The sequence below is a fragment of the Bos grunniens genome, chromosome 8 (assembly GCF_055505025.1).
Source record: "Bos grunniens cultivar Pamir isolate PY7600 chromosome 8, Bosgru_T2T1.0, whole genome shotgun sequence".
Lineage (NCBI taxonomy): Eukaryota > Metazoa > Chordata > Mammalia > Artiodactyla > Bovidae > Bos > Bos grunniens.
The window spans coordinates 63,406,384-63,422,179 of record NC_141172.1 but is presented as its reverse complement, the minus strand read 5'-3'; the positions used below and the strand labels follow the sequence as shown (position 1 = coordinate 63,422,179).

General features: G+C 38.4%; 1 long non-coding RNA gene across 3 annotated transcripts in view; it reads left to right on the top strand.

Moving 5' to 3' along the window:
- Window positions 1-15,796, top strand: part of LOC147367244 (uncharacterized) — a 527,308-nt gene that overhangs the window by 14,903 nt on the left and 496,609 nt on the right. The window contains exon 2 of one of the 3 annotated variants that reach the window (XR_015169966.1): window positions 1,957-2,107. The exons of the other annotated variants lie outside the window; for them this stretch is intronic. This is a non-coding gene — a long non-coding RNA (uncharacterized LOC147367244). The remainder of the gene's footprint in view (window positions 1-1,956; window positions 2,108-15,796) is intronic. 3 annotated transcript variants of the gene reach the window in all.

Below are 15,796 nucleotides of genomic sequence, written 5' to 3'. Positions count from 1 at the left end.
GAAGGAAAGAAATTTGAAGCTTGCAGTAGAACTAGCTTCTCAATAGTTCAGAATATGTTTGATGATATTTCTTGTGAAATAAAAATGGAAGAATTCTCTAGAAAATGTAAACTCGTACATGGATAAAGTGAGATTATAGGGTTATGAAACTTTAGTGTACAATGGATAGAATTAATACTCTTAGTTTATGATTATACTTCATAAATATACTTGATTTCAGGAAAGAAGAACTAGATCTGGCAGTAGATCAGGATCCACCTATTGGGGAAAACCAGAAAATAGGAGGAAGAAGTTATTAATGGTTCATTCTTAGCCAGAAGAATTCAGTATGGAATAATTAAGGTCAGCTAGAGAAAGAATTATGATTTTGTTAAGTGAGTTCACAGATATCTTTGAAGGCAAATCAGTTAGAACTGATTTGTTCATGTATATGGGGCAATAAAACAATTAGATGGTCTCTTTTCTAAATTAGTATGACAGTAGTAGAAGATATTTGGAGGGAAGAGAAATGGCTGATAAGGCTAGTGGTAATTAGACCTTCTTCATTAAATCCTAGCACTAAAGAAGTTCTCTGTACTTTAGTAATAGCTTAATTCTATAAATAAAATTTAATATTAAAAATTGATACAAGGTTGGCATTGCTAAAATTAGGCAGTACTGATTTGTGTAAAGGGTTGCAGTAAGTGGGCTTGAATAAAGAACCCAAACTTCAAACCTCATTTGAAATTCCAGATAAAGTTTAAGAATAATAATTCATATTTGTAAAGGATTTTATAGTATTCTTAATATTTTCACATGTATGATCTCATTGATTCTGTATGTATGATCAGAACATGTATCATCAGATTTCTGGGGGATAGTAGCACAGGTTTGATTATCCCATTTTTACAAATGAGGTCATGGAAGCTCAGAGAGGCTAACCTACTTACTAAAGAGCCAATAGGGACTAAATGACAAGAGTGGGACTTAAGATGTGTACCTTTTTCAGGGACCACCAGTTCAACCCACTGCATTCAATGTATGTTGTTTAATTCTATATGTTCCTTTTGGATTGAATAAATAATCTTGTCTGAACGCGGGCAAATGGGCTAGGGAATTTTTAGCTAGTATGTATAGAGGCACATTTAAAATATATATGTTTGGTGCTAAATGCTTAGTTACTAGAATTGAACTAATTAACCCAAGAATTCCACCAAATCATTACACTAGGGTTACATTTGCAGAACTATGAAAAAGGAACTAAATTAAAGTAACATCTGACTATTCATGATTAACAAGAATCCAGCTTTTTTGTTTCATGTTCAATTGGACTAAAAGGTGTGTGTGTGTATGTGGTGTGAATGAATATAAGAGATATTCTTTGGTAATGGGATAGATTTCTTAAATCACATGGGTCATTTGGGTCGTATAAATCAAGGTCCATGTATGTTGATTCTTTAAGGAAAGGGACTTGGTGTGTCTTGTTCACAATTAGATCCCCACTGTTGTTCCTGATACATAAATGTGCTCAAAGAATTTGCTAAATGAATGAAATAACTTTTTATGACACCCAAATCAGGCAGCCACAAGTCCCAAACTGTTTCACTTTGTGGAGATCCCTGAATAACAGTTAGATTGTAGGAGAGTCTCCACTGACTGCAAGAGATTCCATTGTGAGTCCATTTACTTTTGATGGAGCCTATGGCCTTTTCTTCTCTGTTAATCTTTACTCTGGGCCAAAAAACTGTTGTCAGTGTCTTGTTCACATTAAAGAATAATCAGTGAGATTGCTTCCGCCTATCAGTTCATGTCTCACTTGCATGGAGCTCAGCTACCACTGGAGGCATTCTGGTGGGCTAATCCAGCCAGCTTTTCAGGTCATTAGTGCTACACATTAAGCTCTCGGGAGAGGGCAGGCTTTTGTCCTCTCAATAGTGTGCAGAGTTCAGACTCTGATACAGCTTTCAATGTTAACAGGTAGAAGTTTGGTGACTCAAATGATGTGCCAGACTTCCCATGTGTTATCGAAAATACTGTTTCCAGCCAGCCTTTTAGAAGCTAAGAACTATCATCATCCCTGTTTTACAGAAGCATAAAGAAGTTAAGTACTTGACCAAGTCACACCAAGGTATGAGCCCAGGTAGTCTTGCTTCAGAGCTTACATTCTTATCCGTGCCCATTGCCAGCCTCATATTCATTCATTTATAAGTAATCTCTTGTTTCTTTCTGAAAACTCATATTTTTCTTTCTTATTCTTAAACTTCAGAAATTCCATCAGGATATGTCTAAATGTATGCCTTTTTACATTTATCCTGCTGGAACTCAGTGAGTGCTTCTGATCTAACAGCTCTAGTCTTCTCCTGAGGGTAGTTTTCTTGTATTGTGTTTTCATTATTGCTTTCTCCAGTATGGTCTTTGGTCTGCCTCTCGAACTTCTTTTATTTACAATTAGGCTTTCTAGAACGGCCCTCTGGTTCTTTTTTTTTTTTTTCATTCAGGAATTCCATTTCTTTTTATTCTTTCCCTGGACAGTGTGTTAAACTTTCACTTGCTTTTCCAGATAACAGATTTGTTCTTCAGAAAGGTCTCTTCTACTTTTTACTTCCTCAATTAAAATTTAAGTCATGTTTGAAGAATTTCCCAGTATCATATTTTGTTCTGTTTGTTTTGCATTCAATATCTTATAAAAATACTGTAACCACGCAAACCTGATTTATTTTAGAAATGTGAAGCTATTGCAATGTGAGTAAATAGTAACGTAATATATCACGTTGGTAAATCAAAGGAGAAAACCATAAGGTAATTTCCACAGACATTGTAAAGGTATTTGATAATCAGTACCCATTCTTGATTTTAAAGAGAGAAACAAAAAATAGCTCTAAGTAATCCAGGAAATGAAGAATAACCATTGTCATACTTAACATTGAAATACTTACACAACATTTCCCAAATGTATCCCTCTGAAATGTGGATCTAGTGTTTTATATAAAAAAGAGTATCTTGGTGTACTGCTTAGCCTAAAGCAAGTTACTATAACAAACACTAACATTTTAGTAGCTTAATACAATAGAAATTTATTTCTCTCTCATGCAGTAGTCAATGTGGATGTTTCTGATTGCTAGACAGTTGTTCTCTCTCAGGTGATTCAGAAACTCAGGTTCCTTGCATCATATGGCTCTCCCTTTCCCTCCAGCCTTGAAATCTGTTTCCAGCTGGTAGAAAAACAAAGAAAGGGTAGAAAATATGCATCGTCTTCTCAGTTTCTTTGGCCTGAATATGACACATGTCTGTTCATATCCCTTATTCTGTTGACCAGACAAATGACCTCACCTGTCTGTAAGGGGTATGTGTGTGTGTGTGTGTGTGGGTGTGTATGTGTGTGTGTGTGTGGTGGGGGAGGAGAATGGAAAATAGTATCTTGCTGGGCAGCCAGAGGTAGGGAAATAAGTAGGTGTTCTCATTTGTAGTTGGCAGGGCTAGAAATTAGGACCATCTGAATGGAGAATACTGTGGTAATGTCTATGAAACTAAAAATGTACATATCCTTTGACCTTAAAACTCCACTTCTGCAGATACAGTCACAAATGTGTGCATATTTGCATTTTAAGGATATATGTAGCATTACTGTACTAGCAAGAGGTTGGAAATATTCTGAATGTCCATCAAAGTGTACTGGATGAATAAGGTATTGTATATAAGTACAATGGAACACTCTGCAGCCACTAAGAGGAACAAGGCAATGATATGTGTACTGCCTGGGGGATAGAAGCAAGGTACAAAACTGTGTGCACTACTACCATTTATTTAAAAAGAGAAATATACACACACATGCTCATATAGTCATAGACTACTCGTGGAACGATCGCAAGAAACTGGTAAAAGTGGTTGCTTCTGTTTAAAAGTGTAAGGTAATGGAGGGTAGAAGGGAGAAGGCTTTTCCTATGTACTCTTTTTGTGGTATGCTCCTCTTAAAATATAAAAGTCAGTTGTAGAAGTATAGTAAATAATGTGGAAAGATGGTTGTAATATATTGTTGCCTGAAAAGCTACTTACTGAAAAGAATGTAAAATGTTATTATTTTTATAAATAAATAAAATTTAAATGGCATATACCAAAATGTAGTGATTTGTAGTTTTTTGCTTATCTGTATTTTTTCATAATGAACATATATCACCTTTGTAATTAAAAAAATTGTAAAACTAAAATAAATACAATGAAAACTTTTCCTAGGGGTCCCAGTTAACCCTGCCATGAAATCTTCCTCCATTTTTCCTGTTAAGATTAATGAGTACTTCTTTTTTGCTTTCATGCTACATTTTTCATGCTACACTTATCACAGCCTGAATTGGATTATCGTGTACACATTTGGCTCACCTTTTCTGTGTATTCTTTAAGGGTCTGGATCATACCAAATTCATCCAGGTATCCCTGTCAATGCAAAGAAGAGTGTCTTTCCCCTAACAGGTGTGCATTCAGTATCGAGTTGGCGTATAAAGCAGGGGACACAATCAGTACAGTGGTTGTAAATTTTGTTCTTGCATGATGTAGCCTGTATTTTAACACTGTATCATTCACTGACTCTTTAGTAATGCCAGTGGCTTACTGGGTAGAGTGCAAAGTACGTAAGTCAAAAGGTTTCCTTTCTAAAATGATAGCGATTGCCTTCAGTGATTGCTGTCTCTGCATCATAAATTAGTGTGAGTTCGTTTCAGAAATTTATGTAGTTAAAAAAGGACTAAGTTAAATAAATGTAAGAACAGTCAAACTGCTGATGACATGGGCCCTGCTCTGATACAGGTGAGACTCCTATCTGCTTGGTATTTTAATTTTAGAGCAGTTTCATCCTACCTTTCATACTATTTTACTTTCCCCATTTCTATCCTTTTGCTACAATCCCTCTTTGTATGCATTGCTGTATTATTGATGTGGTCATTATGGGTTGGTTATGGTCCTCCCTTGGTGGCTCAGAGGGTAAAGTGTCTGCCCACAGTGCGGGAGACCCAAGTTCGATCCCTGGGTCGGGAAGATCCCCTGGAGAAGGAAATGGCAACCCACTCCAGTATTCTTGTCTGGAGAATCCCATGGACGGAGGAGTCTGGTAGGCTACAGTCCATGGGGTCGCAAAGAGTCGGACACGACTTCACTTTCACTTTCACTTTCATGAGTGAATGAAATGCAAATCGAAGAATTGGGAGTGGATAACATTACTTGGGCAGCAGTAACTTTTTTTTTTAATGGAAAGTTGTTTGAAAATAGATTAGATGATCTTGATTCTTTGCAGTTCCCAGTTTTCTTGTCACAGTGACCTTATCCTCCCTGTTTCCTATGTTCTAGTCATAGAAGTTTACTTATTATACTCCAGAGTTTTCTTCTAGAGCCTTTCCTCAAACCTTTTCTTCTTGGGAGGTCCACCTGTGTGTGTTCACTGATCCAAGCATTCAGTTCAGTTCAGTTCAGTTCAGTAGCTCAGTCGTGTCTGACTCTTTGCGACCCCATGAGTCGCAGCATGCCAGGCCTCCCTGTCCATCACCAACTCCTGGAGTTCACTCAAACTCATGTCTGTCGAGTCAGTGATGCCATCCAGCCATCTCATCCTCTGTCGTCCCCTTTTCCTCCTGCCCCCAACCCCTCCCAGCATCAGAGTCTTTTCCAATGAGTCAACTCTTCTCATGAGGTGGCCAAAGTATTGGAGTTTCAGCTTTAGCATCAGTCCTTCCAATGAACACCCAGGACTGATTTTCTTTAGAATGGGACTGGTTGGATCTCCTTGCAGTCCAAGGGACTCTCAAGAGTCTTCTCCAACACCACAGTTCAAAAGCATCAATTCTTCGGTGCTCAGCTTTCTTCACAGTCCAACTCTCACATCCATACATGACCACTGGAAAAACCATAGCCTTGACTAGATGGACCTTTGCTGGCAAAGTAATGTCTCTGCTTTTGAATATTCTATCTAGGTTGGTCATAACTTTCCTTCCAAGGAGTAAGCGTCTTTTAATTTCATGGCTGCAATCACCATCTGCAGTGATTTTGGAGCCCCCCAAAATAAAGTGTGACACTGTTTCCCCATCTATTTCCCATGAAGTGATGGGACCAGATGCCATGATCTTCATTTTCTGAATGTTGAGCTTTAAGCCAACTTTTTCACTCTCCACTTTCACTTTCATCAAGAGGCTTTTGAGTTCCTCTTCACTTTCTGCCATAAGGGTGGTGTCATCTGCATATCTGAGGTTATTGATACTTTTCCCGGCAATCTTGATTCTAGGTTGCGTTTCTTCCATCCCAGCGTTTCTCATGATGTACTCTGCATATAAGTTAAAAGAGCAGTGTGACAATATACAGCCTTGACGTACTCCTTTTCCTATTTGGAACCAGTCTGTTGTTTCATGTCCAGTTCAAACTGTTGCTTCCTGACCTGCATACAGGTTTCTCAAGAGGCAGGTCAGGTGGTCTGGTATTCCCATTTCTTTCAGCATTTTCCAGTTTATTGTGATCCACACAGTCAAAGGCTTTGGCATAGTCAATAAAGCAGAAATAGATGTTTTTCTGGAACTCAGCGGATGTTGGCAATTTGATCTCTGGTTCCTCTGCCTTTTCTAAAACCAGCTTGAATATCTGGAAGTTCAAGTTCACATATTGCTGAAGCCTGGCTTGGAGAATTTTGGGTATTACCTTCCCATAAAGAGCCAAGTCAGATGCTGCCTCTTCAGAGAAGTTGCAGACCCTCCCAGTCAGTCTTTACTCATCCTACCAGTAAGTTGTTATAATTCCATGAGAGCACTAGTTGGAATTAATGTGTTCATTCTGTATACATTCACTGAATGTCTGCTGTGCATATGTTGTTCTGGGAGCTAGGATGGGAGAATAGTGCAGCAGACTGTCCTCAAGCTTACAGCGTAGTGGAGGAGGCAGATAAACAGAGGACTTTGAGTATAGTATCAGAAGAGTAACCAGTGTGTGCAGGATTCTGTGGGAGCCCAGACAGGGAGCATCTCACCTAGCAGGGGATGGGGGTTCCAGACAGATTTGAGTTGAACAGCATGTTGTAGGTCATGGAGAGAACGAAATGTCTTGCACCTCTGAAGAATGAGAAATAACTCGGTTAGGCTGAAGTGTGGATGGGGGAAGTGGTAGGAGATGAGACTGGAGAGGCAAGAAGGAATGGAGTCCTGATGGGTCTTTTGTGCCTCTGTTATGGGGCTTTGTGTGGGGATTTACTAGACATTGCTCCATTTTTATTTAAAGGATTGATTTATCTGAAATAGTAATAGAGTTGAACACTTTTTTGCACTCCATCAAATCTGTACGCGTTATCTTAATCTAATCTTTACAACTGTCTAAGGTAGGTATAGTGTCTTAGAGTGTTTAAGTGAGGCCACTGTACAATAGTAGTTAAAATGGCTTGGGTTTGAATTTCAGCTCATCAGTTTACTAGTTTTGGACCTGGAAGTTACACATTTGCCTGAGTGTCTTCATCTGATAACTATAATAATGATACCTATCTCTACCTCGTGGGGCTTCCCAGGTGGCTCAGTGGTAAAGAATCTGCCGGCGATGCAGGAGATGTGGGTTGAAGGAGAAGGAAATGGCAACCTACTCCAGTATTCTTGCTTGGAAAGTCCTATGGACAGAGGAGCCTGGCGGGCTACAGTCCCCGGGGCTACATGACATGGTGACTATGCATGCATGCATGCAAATACATGTAAAGTGCTTAGCTCTTTAGTTGCTAAGTGACTGCATACTCAGTAAATGTGATTCTTGATTATTAAAAACCGTACCTCTGGGACTTCCCTGATGCTCCAGTAGTAAAGACTCTGTGCTCCTAATGTAGGGGCCTGGGTTCAATCCCCAATCAGGGAATTAGATCCCACATGCCATAACTAAGACCTGGCATAGCCAAATAAATAAGATAAATTGAAAAAGCATTCTCCAAAGTCACATGAGCAGTTAGTGGTGAAGCACAGGGTGAACAAGGCAATCTGATTTCAGAATCTTTATTGTAACTGCTTTTGTGGTTACAGAGAGATGATTAAAGATAGGTTCTAAGCAGTGGAATCAATGAAGAATTTCAGTCAACACGGGAAATACCTTTTAGGGTAGGAAATTCCTAAGAGCTCTTCACATTACCCTGACTTTAAGAACTCTTCTTTGCTACCCAGCCTGCATATAGGGACTTATGTGAGGAATGTGTCTCTGTAATTTAGGTTAATGACATGAATTCCACATTTATAGTGCACATGAGTAATGAACCTGGAGAATATCTTACAAATATCTCCCTCTAGGAGTTGGTCTAGTAGTGCTGACACCTGGGATACCGTGTCAAGCCTGTTGCTCTGTTCATCTCCATACTCCCTATATTTTTCCAACTTTAGGACCCAAGTGGGAGTCTTATGTTGGAGGATGTTGTGCAAACCACATGCATAAAGAAAATAATTTACATTTTTCCTTTCTTAGCTTCTGGAACATCAGTGATTCCATCCTCCCACTTCCATTGGGCAGAAATTGAGGTATTCTCCTTATGCTTCCTCATTTTCTCCAAAACCCACCACACATACATAAACTCTCTCCCCCATAAGAGAGAGGGATCCAGCATAGCTACTTTTTCTGATTCAAGGACCCAAGAATATACAAAGTCTTTGGTAATAAAGGAGCACACCAGCACGCTAACTTCTCCATTCCTACTCTTGCCACTCACAATTGTCTTGTAGCTTTCTTTTCTCTCTTTGCTCAGTTTTGTATCCCTCTTGTCTCTTGCACAATGTCTGGTGTGTAGTAGGCATTCAGTAAATAGGTTTTGAAAGATGCGTTGCATCTTTAATATCTTAATGATACTCAATTACAGAAAAATGTGCAAATATATTGCCTTGCTTTAAATTGTTTTATGAGAGTGGATTGTTCTTGGCAAGCAGGCCCCATCTTCACCTCCACTGCCACATTGGAGCTCCCACAAGTTCCAGATTTATTCAGTTATCCTGAATATAGCTATGGTGGTAAAGGAGCTGAACGGATGCCCCACAAATCTGGGAGAAGATCTCCAGGTTGAAGGCAGGTCCATCTCATGGGATTGGTTATTTTGCCAGGGTCTTTGGAATTTCATGACTTCACAATGGAAAAGTTTCCACAGATTTAAGTTTCGTAAGGAAATAAATAGATCATAGAAGACACATACTGTTAGAAAGGGCTAGGAGCAAATAATCTGAGCAAAGTAGAAGATATCTAGAAGGCCCAAGTTCATTATTTTAACTTATTTTTTAGGTTTGACGCCTCCTTGGAATTCACTGGCTTCTACAGACTTCCAACCCAGAGAGCAGCAGATCTAATTCTCTTAGTTTCCAGTTTTTGAACCTTTTGCATACATCATCAGTTATATTTGAAATTGTAATCTTCTCTCATTATTTTCTTTCAACTTCAACCCTCTCATATAACTTTTCTCCCACCAACTCTGATAACCTTTTAATAATTTTTAATTAGTTCAAATTGGTTGACATTACTTGTTTATCAGGGTGCCAAAACCTGCAAAATTATAGCTATGGATATCTGGGGCCTCAGTCCAGAATAGATAACCTTCATAATTCTGGTACCTATAAGAACTCAAATTTATGTAGACAGTGTTGTTGACACAACTCTCATATCCCTGGGTTCCTAGGAAAACCTTTAAAAACATGAAAAAGAGGCTTAAACTTTTAGGACTTTATGCTTGCCTGAAAGTCCATACTCATGTTAATCTTAGGGTCATGACGATGTACCAGTAGACTGTCCAGACATGTTCAAAGCAGTGAACCTGGGCCTTCAGGACTTTGATTGGTCCTGATTACAAATGATGTACTGCAGTATGCAGAAACACTCAACTTGTGTCCAAAGATGAAGAACTTATGTCATTATTAGAGCCCACGTATTGTGTGTATCTGTCTACCACTTGAAGGTCATCTCCAAGACTTCAAGAGAAAGTGATACCCAGGCTTGAATTTGGTGTCCTTCATACATAAATCTTGTTCACAGCCTGCTCTGTTTCCAAACCTCCAGAAGAAATTAGAAAAAGAAGACCAATTAAACCCCAAAGAAGTCAATAAAGAACAGAAATCAGAAATAGAAAAATAAAAAAGAGACAGTTAATGAAGACAATTAACAAAGCCAAAAGATTGTCCTTTGAAAGTAAAATAAAATTGAGGAACTCTTACCATCACTGATAAGGAGAGAAAACAGAAATTACCATAATTATGAATGAAAGAGGAATAGATCATACTGACATTAAAAGATTAATAAATATTATGGACACTTTATGCCAATAAATTCAAGAAATGAGATGTTTTCAAATTCCTTTAAAACACAACTTACTAAAGCTAATACAGGATGGAATAGAAAATCTGAATAGCCCTATATTTAAAATTTTGAATTTGTGATAAAAAAAACCTTCCTGTGAAGAAAGCTATAAGTCCAGATGGTCTCTCTGGTGAATACTATCAAACAGTAAGCAGTAATATGAATGTTAAACAAATCAGAGAATAGAGAAGGAGGGAACGTTTCTTAACTCATTTTATGAGGCGAGCATTACCCAGATACCAAAACCTGAGAAAAATACTTCAAAAGAAGAAAATTGCTGATCAGTATTCCTGAGATCATAGACACTGCAATAGACAGTGTTTGTGTCCCTCCAAAATCCATATGTTGAAGTCCTAACCCTTAATATGATGGAGAGGTCAGCAGTCTGCAACCTGGAAGAGGGCACACACTGAATCTGCTGGTGTCTTGATCTTGGACTTCACAGGTTTCAGAACTGCGAGAAATAAATGTTTGTTGCTTAAAGTCACCAGTATATGGTATTCTTTTATAGCAGCTGCAACTAAGACAGAAATAAAAATCCTTAAAGGAATATCATCAGGTTGAATCCAGGACTGTATGAAAAGGTTAATGCGTCATGGTCAAGTGGGGTTTAGTCCCAGGAAACAAAATTGCTTAACCCCAAAATTATATCACCTTTTAACATAACAAGGAAGACAACCCATATAATCCTTTCAATAAATACAGAAAGGATATTTCACAAGATTCAGTAATTTTTAATTCAACAAATCAGGAATTGAAATTTCTTTAACTCGATAAAGAGCATCTATAAAACTCCTGTAGCAGCATCACATTTAACACTGAAATATTGAAAGCCTTCCCCCATGATTGATAACAAAGTATGGATGTCTTTCCTTACTGATTGTTTTTATTGATAATACTTCATTGGAGCTGCTGGCCATTGCAATGAGGCAAGAAAGAGAAGTATAAGATACAAAGTCTGTAAAGGGTGTAATTCTGTACATAGAAAATCTTAAGGGATCTGCAAAACCACTACTGATACTTAAAAACGAATTTAGAAAGACCACAGAAAAAAGTCAATTATATTTTTATAGATCAGTTGTAAGCAATTGGAAAATGCAATTAAGAATTCTTTATAACACCAAAAATCAAAATACTTAAGTAGATCATCAACACAAATGTAAAATCAAAAATTATAAAGTTTCTAGAAGAAAATACATGCTTGGGTTAGATAAAGATTTCCTGGAGAGAGCATTAATAGCATTAAACAGGAAGGAAAAAATAGATCTATTGGAACTCAAAACTTTTGCTCATTAAAAGTTACCACAATAAAAAATGAAGAGGGAAGACACAGACTAGGAGAAAATGTTTATAATAAACTATCTCCTGAAAATCAATAGACAAGTGATCTAATATAAAATGGGCAAAAGACTTGAGCAGGTAGTTCACAAAGGAATGTGTACAAATAGCTAATAAGCACATTAAATTGCTTATTACCATTGATCTGAGAAAATGCTAATTAAAATTACAGTGAGATACTGTTTTATATTCATTATAATGGCTAACTTTAAAAAGATAAGACAACTACAACTGTTGGTGAGAATGTGGGCAAACTGCTGATAGAGTACAAAATCACGATCATTTTGGGAAAAAATTGACAGTTTCTTGAAAAATTAATCATGTATCTGTGCTGTGGCTCAGAAATTCCACTTCTAGGTATTTATCCAGAAGAAATGAAAACGTATGCCCACAAAAGAGCGTGCAAAAGAATGTTCACAACAACTTTATGCTAGTCCCAAGCTGGAAAGAACCCAAATATCCATCCAGGATAAATTAGGGTATAATTCAGATAAAAGAATACTGCTCAGCAAATAAAAAGAATGGACTACTGATACATCCAGCAATAAGAGCCAATCCCCACAAAGATCATGTTGAGTGAAAGGAGCCAGACACAAAATAACATACTGAATTATTCCCTTTATATAAAGTTATAGAGGGGGAAAATTTATGGTGATAGAAATAAGAACAGTAGTTGCCTGGGAGGGTATATGGTAACTTTCTGGAGTGATAGAAATGCTCAATATCTTGACTGGTGTGGTAGTTACATGGATATACATTTATCAAGACTCATCAGTTGTACACTTTTAGGCATTTCATTATATGTATATTTTACCGCTATGAAACCCAAATGAATAGTTAGCTATATGCCATTACAGCAGTGAGCAAAATAAAGAATATTTCTAACACCTCAGAGAGCTCTCCCATGTGCTTTTTCAGTCCATAGCCCCATCTGTATGTCCCATCACAGATAATTACTATTTTGAGCTAGATTTGGTTTTGCTCTTAAACTTCTTATAAGTGGAATAACCAATATTAGCTTTTGGGTCTAGATTGTTTTGCTGAACATAATATTTTTGAGATTCACTCATATTGTATATATTAGTAAGTTTCCTTTAAATTCCTGGTCTATTTATAACTATCCCACAATTTATCTATTTTTTTGTGTTAGGCATTTGAGTTATTTACAGTTTTGCTGTAAAATAAAGTGGATCTGAATAACCTTCCATGATTTTTTTGGTGGTCCTGTTATCCATGTCTCTTGGGTGTATACCTAGGCAAAGGATTACAGGATATGCGCATCATTAACTCTTTCAGATGTTTGCCAAATTTCTCTTCAGAGTGGTTGCATGGATTTGCATCTCAATGAGCACTGCTTGAGAGCTGCCCATTCTCTTTTCCTTCTACCACCATAAAGTAAAAAACAAGGCAGACTTTTTTAATGGGAAGACCAAAGCTAAGCATGGAGGAATGTGACAAAACCAACTTGCGTGTGATCCGGTGTCCAATCCAAGAGAAACATACAGAGAGCAACAGCAGATCTTTGGGTCAATAATTGTGCTTGGTGTCTATGTGTCTGAGTTACAAGCCCTGGAGGAGTGTGGGAAACGTGTGAGAGGTGTAGAAAACCAGTCTCAGGAAAGGGTCAAGGGGTCAGGCTCCCCCAGTGAACTGGTTGGGTCTGCAGCTCCTGAAGGAAACCAGAGGATCTTGGGTAGCATGGGTAGATTCCTGAACCAGCTGTGTGCTGAATGTTTGGATGATTCAGGTTTTATTTGAAGTTTATACCAGCATCAAGATTGCTGTTGCTTTGCCTTTCTGGGCACAGAGGGTAGGAAGCTCTTCATGTGCCACTCAATCTGGGCTGACTTCAACCTGTAAATAGAAGTACTTACAGGCAATGAGGCAGAGCTCATCTGCCTCAGACAAGGATGCCAGTGCCCCAAATCCAGTGTCTGATTAAACCTAATCCTGTAGTGTAGTCTGTGTATCAGTTTTCTAGTTAGGAAGCTGTCTGAGTGCATGGGGGAAGCTGGATCTGTAAATGTGTGAGCCAGGTAGGTGCTGCTTGTCAAGACAAGTGGGACCATCTGAACTAAGTAGCTGCTACTGGGTCCTAATAAAAGCAGTGACAATGAGGCCAAGTGTACAAGTATAACCCCCCACCCCTGCATTCCCTGGCAAATAGGTTACTCACTTTGGTATTTTTCATGATCAGAAATTTGTTATTGGTGACCCAGATGACAAGTTCAGCTTGTATATGTACTTCCAACATATATCTTGAATTCTTGTGCTTCTTCCTACTTTTATTGCCTTCAGTTTAGTTGAAGCCACCAAGATACATGTCTTTGTTATAGTCCAACAGCCTCTTTCCTGGTCTCCTCCTATCAAATTCTGCCCCACTGATAGTCATTCCATGTAGCATTACTCTTCTGATCATGTTATTCCCTTTATTAAAATCATGTTGAAATTTCAGGAGCATGTGTTTGAAGGTAGATAATGTGAATACTAGAAAATGTGCCAGTTTGGGAGGTAAAGGACTCAGGTTCTAATCTTGACACAACTACTAATTAGCTGTGTGACTTAGCAATCCTCTCCCTATCCTAGGTCTCAGTTTTTTTCATCTGTAAATTAAAAGATTGGAGCAAACTAGGAAGTTTCTATGGGCCGTTATAAGTCTAACATTCTGTAATACTTTGTGGGACTGATTCAGAGGATTTTTCTTGAGTTCATGCCTGGGGTGGAGAAAAGTAAGACTTTGGGGTGGTATTTCAGTCAGCTTTCCTGTTTTTCTTCTCAGAGATGACTGGAATCTTTGAAGTTGTTGGACAGTTCCCTTTACGCTGAGTATAAATCATTTGAAAATGTTTCAAGAGAGTTTTCTCATTTCAGCAGGTATGCCTAGCGGACTGAGAGTTCCCTGTTGTTTCACCTTGCTGATGTAGGCCCTTGTCAAGCTTTCTGTGCTTCACTGCATACTTTATCTTAGAGGTTATGTAGATTCTTAGAAGTCATCCAACCCAGGCCTGTTGGTAGGCGAGTCCTTAAGTCCCATGAAGTGCTGCTGACATTTTGTAGGATTCTGACTGAGCGGTGGACACAGGCATATCCATTTGTCTAGTTATGTTTTTAAAATGTAAATCTCATGACAGAGAACTGTAAACACACATTGCACAAATGTCAGTTTCCTGGTTTTGATATTAAACTGTAATTATGTAAGATACAACCCCTAGGGGAAACTGGGTGATGGGCACACTATACTTCTCTGTTCTATCTTTGTAACATCCTATGAATATTTAATTATTTCAAAATTAAAAAAATAAGTCTTTATGAGGTGGTTAATAGGACTCTGTAGGACTAATTTCCTTATATAATGTCTTCCATAATTGTCTGAGTTGTTTTTTTTCCCCCTAAAGAAAAATACAGATTTCCTAACGTAAAATGTAAATGTAGATTACCTGACAATGCAATGATTTTCATAATTTTGACCACAAAGTCTATTTCCAAGGAATTTTCAGTTGAAGGCTCAACCCACACATTCAGTGCCTTGTGTGTTTATGTTGTGTTTGATCAGCACCAAGGCCATGCTTAGTAATAGCACTGTGTGTGCTGGTCTCCCTGGCTTCTTGGATTCCATGCCAGGTCCTTATCTTCTCCATCTAGGCTCAGTCCTCTGTAGCTCTGAGGACGGAGTGTTGTAGAATACAATGCTGTAGCCAGGGGGTCAGTGTCCCTCCCAGGTCTCTGAGGAAAGGATCCCCAAATGACCACTGGGCACATCTTACCCTACATGCTCCAGTAATCATTTGGGGACTCAGTCAATTTAGACTCCATTTTTCTCTATATCAGCTGAGGGATGTCAAGGGATGAGAAGAAGGTGCTGAGGGGAAGAGGAGAGATTAATGATCCCTCAAAGATGTTCATGTCCTTTACCCCAGAACCCATGAATATGTTAGGTTATGTGGCAAAGGGGAATTAAAGTTGTAGATGGAATTCAGGTTACTAATCAGCTGACCTTGAAAAAGAAGGGTTATCCTGCGCTATTCTGATTGGCCCAGTGCAATCACAGTTGTCCTTAAAAGTGGAGGACAGGGGAAGAAGAGGGGAGTCAGGGAAAGAAATACGATGATGGAAGCAGGATCAGAGAGGTACTACATTGCTGATTTTGAAGATGGAGGAGGAA